The following is a 6,317-nucleotide window of genomic DNA, read 5'->3' as shown; positions in this document are numbered from 1 at the left end:
TCAAATAAAAATAGAGCATCCGAGTTTACCCGTTCGAAGTTCACGGGTTCCGCTCAAAGGTCAAATTTTGGTGATTTCATGTCATGATCATAAAGATTACAGCAAAAGATGTCTTAAAATTGCGTGCCAAACGTGAAGGACGACAATTTCTCCTCTTGTAAATCAATGACACAATTATTTTCTGGAATTTTCTTCGTCGGAGCTTTTGTCGTTTCGTCCCTGTAAGGGCCTGGCAAAACGGGAATGTTACGCCGACCAAACAGCATCAAACATTGTTTCGTTGGTGACCAAAATGCCGATACTGAATCGAGTTTCCAAACGTTTAAAACATCCTTGTCGAACTAGGATCAAACTCCACAAGCAGATAACTGGGGGTCTCAAATACGTAAACAACCGGTAGATAACAAGCGACTAAGTAAGCGTGGTACTCACGCTCTTGCAAACAATTTTGATACGGCTGTCCAAACGAACATACTTCGCCCATCACACACGAGACCAACAGAAATGTTTTCAGTTGTTTGATCAAATGTTTGATGGCGTTCAAATTTTAGTAAATACGATCAAACTGCATCAAACCAAGATGGCCAAGTGGTCAATGTTTGGTCCATCAACAATGTTTGGAATGTTGTTTGTTCGCCAAAACTTTTCCGTTTTGGCTCGGCGCGTTCATAATCAACTGAAAAGGTTTTGGAATTTCCGACTCTTTATTCATTCAAGAGAAGGGGTTCAGAATTCTTGACCCTGTGTCCTCAAGGAAAAGGTTTTACAAATTTCTGACCCTGTATTATTCATGAAACGGGTTCAGAAAAAAAAAATTCCTGATATCCTGTCATATCATTCAAGAAAAGGGGTTCAGAAGTCCTGATCCTGTATCATTCAAGAAACGGGTTCAGAATTCCCTGATCCTGTATCATTCAAGAAAAGGGTTCAGAATTCCTGATCCTATAATCATTCAAGAAAAGGGTTGCGACGTATTCTGACTCTTTATCATGTCAAGAAACGGGTTTAGACTTCTTGACCCGGTATCGAGTCAAAAAACGGGTTCAGAGATGTCAGACCCTGTATCATTCTAGAAAAAGGGTGCAGAATTTCTGCCCCTGTATCATTGGAAGAACAGATTTCATAATATCTGGCCCTTTAGCATTCATGAAAAGGGTTCGGCGTTTTTGACTCTTTATCATTTCGAGTAACGGGTTCAGCATTTTTTAAACCCGGTATCGTTCAAGAACAGGGTTCAGAATTCTTGACCCTGCATCATTCCAAAAACGGGTTCAAAATTTCGGACCCTGTATCATTCTAAAAAAGGGTGCAGAATTGCTGACCCTGGATCATTGAAAGAAAATAGTTCATACATTGCTGACTCTTTAGCAGTCATGAAAGAATTTTTGTAACCCTCTATCGTTCAAGAAAAAGGGTTCAGAATTCTGGATCCCGTCTAACACTAACAGAAAAGGGTTCAGAAGGTCTGTCCAGCTTTTGAATGGAAGGATGCAGAATTATTGAGCCCATTATATTATTCAGTAAAGGAGAGGGTTCAGAATTTTGAACTACAAAATGGCCAATACGGGTATTGCCTATGGCATTGTAGTTGTCCTAGTTCTCTTCAACACTTGGCCTCGAAAGAAACCACATGCGTTCGTTTTGCATCAGAAAACATTTAGATGATGAAACATCAACGGCATTGGCCGTTAACCAAGATTGTGCTTATCTTGAAAACCCAGTAGTAGTAGGAGAAAAACAACTGCATTGGTTTGTTACCTTTCAAAATGTAACAAGCAGGTAGCAATTTTGGACGAGAAGTGTTTGGGACAATTTAACATGCAAGTATTTAGTGTCATTACCGCCCAATATCCCATCTCCCCCCTCCCCCTGCCCCCCCCCCTTCCCCTCCCCCTTTGCCCTGAGTCCATTTCATTTTGTAATCGGCGACAAAGCGACTCAGCCTGTCTAATCCCATTCATAGCATGAGTCAGCTCAGGCTGTCATAAGATCTTAGGTCCTCACGTTGCAATATAATTTAAGGAGGTGTAGATTAGGTTTAGTAACGTTTTAAAAGTAACCATATACAGAACCAGAACCAAGAAGAACGCAGTTGAATTTTTGGAGGCCCAGCTTGCAAGCAAGGTCAAGGTAGATACATATATATTTTTAAATGTATTGTACCTGTTAATAACATGCATGGAAGAATTCTCCTCCATTCTAATTGGCTACCAGAATTGCACTTTCCAGGTAACACAGTGCAGAGAAAGGTAATTAAGCGCAAAAAAGGCCCTCAGGATGGCGATAATTTTGTTGTGATTGCCTGATACTCGTGCGTCTCTTCTTATGCATTACGAATTTTTTGATGAATATTATTAACAAGTAACCACAAGCTTTTTCTCGAGCAATTTGGAATAAATAAGCACTGTCTCGTAAAAGTCTTTCAAAGGCTACAAATTGCAGCCTCACCCTATGGGCTCGTGCTTTTTTTCACCTTTTAATATGACAGTGCGTATTACCGCACATCGCTATCCTACACTGTAGCGCAATTCACGAAACCAGCATTTGCAACGTGAAAGTCCTACTTCTCCTTGAACTAAAATAACTATAAGTATGAACCCAGTAGTCATCCTTTGCTTTTTCTGAGAGTCCGTGAGGTATTAAAACCCTTTAGTGCCAGGACTGATATCCGAGACTTCACCCTCACAGTTGTATGAAATGTCACTTCGAACAGATATATTGAAATGAAGATGCTTATCAGCTTACGAGCGGTGATCTTGATACAACACCAAATTCCCCTGACTACCTAACACAGACCTCTATGGTACTATTTGGGAGAATCAACGTTTCGATCGTTATGAGATGGTTAATGAATTCAAGAGCCTGTATAGGCCTTTATGGTTTCTGATCCTGTCAGAGTCTAACAAAATTTTCTGAGTAATGTTTTGGTGGCCTATTTTCAAACTGTGGAGGAGTTTTATTGCACTGTAATATTCTAATTAAATATTAACCTCTGTTATCTGTATATGTTCTTGCTTGTTGTTTTTGCAACTGCAGGTGCACCTGATTGCCTTGATCATTGTAGCAGTGGTCCAAGATGGTACTAGCTCGGCAAGCGTCGTGAAGCAGTTGCCAGCAGCTTCCACCAAACAGATGTACAGTTGATAATGATAATGATAATGATCATGATACTGATACTGATAATGATAATGAGAATGATAATGATAACGATGAATGATGATGATGATGATGATAATAATAATGACAGGAGCCCATCACCCGGAGCGTGCAACTTACCTATTTTCGGCAACGGCATTTTCACAAGTAAGTTGTTTTTAGGATGGAATGTCCCACTAATTCGACTCCCACAGGAGCCCAATGACCAATTACAATTAAGCTGACGTCATAGTGTCACCGAACCGGAACTGTCCTTTGTTTTTTTTGACTCATAATTCGCGGGAGGGGCTAGTCTAAAAATAACCCTACTTGTGACAAACGCCGGTTCACAGACGCTGTATTGAAAGTTGCACGCTCCCAGAGGGGCTCCCGTAATGATAATAATAATAGTAACTTTATTTAAGTGTCAATGTTTTTAGACACAATGAGCACTAATTTGGGACACTAAAGCAATTAACTCAAATCAAATTAAATATTGGTTTTTAATAGAGGGAAAAAACCGAGAGTCCCCGATAAAAACCGTCTCGGAGCAGAGTAGAGAACCAGAAAACTCAACCCACATATGACATCGAGTCTGGAAACAGAACCCGTGCATATTGGTGGAAGGCGAGTGCTCTCACCACGGCGCCATCCCTGCCGGCCCCAAAGTATTATTATTATCCCAAACCCATTGGTGGAGGGAGAGTTGTTCTCCACCACGGACGGCATCCCCTTTTCTTGACCTTATGATACAACATTATACGGCATGCGTGGTAATTCTCAGGAGACGCCTAAATGCCAAATTTCTCATACTGCTTTTGTTTCCAATGCAAATGGCCACGTTCTTATACCATTTTTTAATTTTTTCACACAATATCTCCCTCGGTAAAGCGTTTTTTTTAATTTCAGGTTAAACCACAACAAAACAAAAAATATTCTAAAATTGCCGTCATTTAGAAATAGGCGTGAATGAATTGAAATGAGCAACTTAGGCATTGCATTGGCATCTGACACAGTGGCACTCGCCTTTTTCGAAAAAACCCCCTCGAACCTTGTCATATGATCCTGCGAACAAGCGCCCTGTAGGTTTGTTCTGATATCTTTGCTTCAAGTTTCCTCGTAAATGGTGTTAGTTGTTAAAGTTAATAGATTGATGAACTGTTTTTGGTTTATATCTGGAATTTTTCCCTCCAGCAGTTGCACGCCTCTCCTTTGGTTACGTCGAGGTCACATGATATCTACCAGAAAAACTTTTTTCCCTCTAAAAGTCTCCGTCGGGCAACAGAGCAAAATCTATGACGTCAGAGAGTAACAGTGCACTGCTACCCGCGGATGTGGACTGACGACCCGGTTCTTTGTTGGCGTTGCAGGTTTTTATTTTTGTGCTATAGAACAAATCACTTAATGACTAGGCCGCGCGGAACCACTTCATTTTGTTTCGCTCGAAGCTCATTGTTTCCCTCGGCTGCGCCTCGGTTCGTAAAGAACAAGGCACATAATAATAAACACATTCATAATTAATGAGTGGCCGGATAATTATTCTGCATTTTAGCTAAGGGAACCCATAATTCCTTAGATTTTGACATTGCACAATTTGTCAAACGTTACCCCAGAGAAGAGGTTGGTTCGCAGGCAAAATGCTCCTTACCTCTCAACCACTGGGTATAACTTTTGTTGACTAGATACCGTTGGTTTCCATTCTTTTTTCAGAGGTAAATTTCTCAAAGGGAGGAACCCGTAAGGTTAGGCTTTCTTGGTGGGAGTGTTGATCTTATAATCTTGACTAGTTTCGATTGCCCTTTATGTCCGGTCCAAAATTAATGGTCTTGTCCTTCTTTGCTTTTGTTACACCTTTAATTAGTTGTTTCCATAGTCTTATTTTCTTGATGCTTTCTTCCTTAGTCTTTCCTTGGAAGAACACTCACAATGGTTTGTTCAAGAGATGTCACAATGGGAAAGGAAGGGTGGCGGAAACTGGATATGTCAGCGTAACTACTGGGTATGAAAACGATTGGAACATGAGCAAGACTAATAACCGATTAGTTACACAGCAAGACCCCTGAAATACACTCAATGACTCACAGTCCCAGGTTAGGACAAAGGCGTGCAAATCCTCTACTTTTAGCGCGTGTAACCCTTTATTCGGAGTTTCAGTGCAGTTTGAATCATCACCATCCTTGTCCCACTTTTCCCCTCGACTTCTTTCCATTTGGCAATTTTTTCGAGCCAACGAATTGAAAGATAAAAGTAGAGAACCCGAATTTTTTTTTTTTGCCTTGGCTGACCTTAGTAATGCCGTTTCACAGCCTAAGTTGTCGTTGCTTTCGCCAAAGAGTGTGTATAGGTTATAATAAAGAGAGCTATCAACACAACAATTCAGAGCTTACCGCTGAAATCAGAGCATAACGGTAGTTTTTCCCTGTTTCCAATGGCTGAAAGAAAATAGTTGCTAGTTCTTTTAGGAGTCACACCCAATCATTCTAAAACGGTCGATAGTGAAAATTTACTATACCTCGAATCTCTTTCTTACATCGTGAAAACAAATCTCTTACTTTTCTGTACTTTTTTTTGGCTGGAAAAGTTAGTTCAATTCTGTGGTCTGGTGTCGGTTCCGATAACGCCTTTACACAGCGCGTTTGCTGTGTGAAATTGAATTGGGGTGGGGTGGTAGGGATGTCTGTGAACTTGTGTTTGCTGTGAATTCCCATGTAGCAAGGTCCCAAGTCGTTGTTATGATGATGAAATTTACTTTTAACTGTAAAAAAAACAGAAAACAAAATATTTGAAAGTTTGATTTGTTTCAATGGAATTCTATTGGTATAAGTAATCACATGATTTTGAGTGCAAATTTGATTCTTTAAAAAAAATTGCAAGTGCTTATATAGTTTCGAAACTGCACGAGAAAAATCTTATGATTACTTATTAATAATACATATGCAACAAATCGAGGTGGTATGCAGAAGAAACGCACGCGTATCACGCAATCCAGGAAAAATTGCGCCAACATTGCGCCATCCCAGGGTGTTTGATTATTTCTTGATTATTTTCTGACCAAACCCTATTTGTTTTATTAGTCAATCGAAATGCTTGGTTGATGTTACCACCTCTTATTGCACTGAATGACCTCTGTTTCTGCGCTGTGTTAACTCTGAAAACATGCACGGCTCCTCAGCCAATCAGAA

The sequence above is a fragment of the Montipora foliosa genome, chromosome 8 (assembly GCF_036669935.1).
Source record: "Montipora foliosa isolate CH-2021 chromosome 8, ASM3666993v2, whole genome shotgun sequence".
Classification (NCBI taxonomy): domain Eukaryota; kingdom Metazoa; phylum Cnidaria; class Anthozoa; order Scleractinia; family Acroporidae; genus Montipora; species Montipora foliosa.
This window is presented reverse-complemented; position numbering follows the sequence as displayed.